The following is a 1,814-nucleotide window of genomic DNA, read 5'->3' as shown; positions in this document are numbered from 1 at the left end:
ACTTCTTTTTACATCTCACCTTGTACTTTTATATATATTTTTATTTTATTTTGTAAACTTTCACTTCCGATATTTAAATTACCTTATTTTACTTTATACTGTTCATGTTACTCCTGTTATCTGTACTATTACTATTATCAGTGTAGATAAATGATTATTTTCACGATATATAAAAACTACAGTTGTTATTATTGTCTAATTATTTTTCTTATTTATTCAACCTATCGCTTTGAACAACCCTGATGAAGCTCTGCAAAGAGGGGCGAAACGTCGAACATTAAAATAGTTATAAGCTATTTGTTCCATTTTCGACAGCAACCCTGACCATCTTATATTTAAATTTTTACGGTCAACTATATATACATATATATATGGTACGATTTTATGTATAATTCTGACGTCCAACCCTTCATTTTCGCGTTAAATCAATATCGATTCCGTTATTTAAATCTGGGGTTATCTTAGAAAAAATAAAATAAATTCATATATAAAAATCACAACAATAATATGTGAAATCATATATTATTAATTAATATAATAATAAATAATTGTGAAATGGTAAAAAAAAAAAGGAAGGGAAAGAAAAAAGGAATGAATTGAAATATTTGTATTTAGTATGTAGACTGGAATTAATTATAAAAAGGAAACTATGGGGGAAAAAAACATTTTTCTTTCTTTTTTATTATATCATGTAAATATATGTAATTTATATATTTCTGATCACGCATTGATTAGTATGCTGTGTAATGTAGCAACCCGATGTATTTGGGCAGCATGGATGAATAAAGGATTTCTCTCTCTCTCTCTCTCTCTCAATTATTTAATTGAACTTAACTATCCCGCGATTCCTAAAATAGATATGTATTATTTATATTTTATGATTTTTTTTTCATACCCTCCTGTAATGATGTTAGTGAGGGTATGAAAAAAAAAAATCATAAAATATAAATAATACATATCTATTTTAGGAATAACTCTGGTCTCCTTTCAAAGCGAATAAATCTTTCGTCTTTATATTTTATGAGCTCAGTTCTCGATATTTTATTGCTTTCATTTTGCAATTTATTATTGAGAAGGATGTAGATTACGATTTAAAATAACCATGACAGTTAAATATAGTATTTAATGTACTATATAGATGTAACAATATTAAAGGTAATTAAATTAGCTAAACAAAAATAAATGTGCTAAATCGGACAAGGATTAGCAAAGATATTGAGAATTTTCGATATCACCTATCGATATAAATGAAATTCAATGTTTGTTACTTATCTAAATTTCCCCGAAATTTGTTTACTGATTTACATACTCTTTTCTTTTCAAATATTGGGTGTCGTCCTGGGAATGTTTTTAATTATTAAAGTCCTAGATTTATTGTAAAAAAAAGTTACGATCACAAAATTGAACATTTGTAGCGCATTGAAAACGTATACGTTTTTTCATATACTATACACGAAACAATTTGTAGGTTATTAAATTAACCAAAGAAAGAAATAACATGAGCTGAATTGGACAAGTATAATATATACTGTATCGGAAAGATATAGCGAATTTAGAAGATAAATATAATAATGTGTAAATAAATGTTTAATTGTAACTAAATTCGTATCTTCTAACTTCTAATTGTGTTCATTCAATCTACATATATAGTAAACACTCAAATCTAGCAACAGGGAAGCAATGCCAGATCAGCTAATAATAAATATGTCTATGTTCTTATTACATAAAAATCCCATTTCTATCAATAAACTTTCGCAATAGACCGATAACATTAATAGGTATGAAACTTTAACAAAACATGTTTTAGGCGATAT

Source organism: Halyomorpha halys, unplaced genomic scaffold, assembly GCF_000696795.3.
Source record: "Halyomorpha halys isolate HHAL.00 unplaced genomic scaffold, Hhal_1.1 Scaffold95.1, whole genome shotgun sequence".
NCBI lineage: Eukaryota > Metazoa > Arthropoda > Insecta > Hemiptera > Pentatomidae > Halyomorpha > Halyomorpha halys.
Note: the sequence above shows the minus strand (reverse complement) of the source record.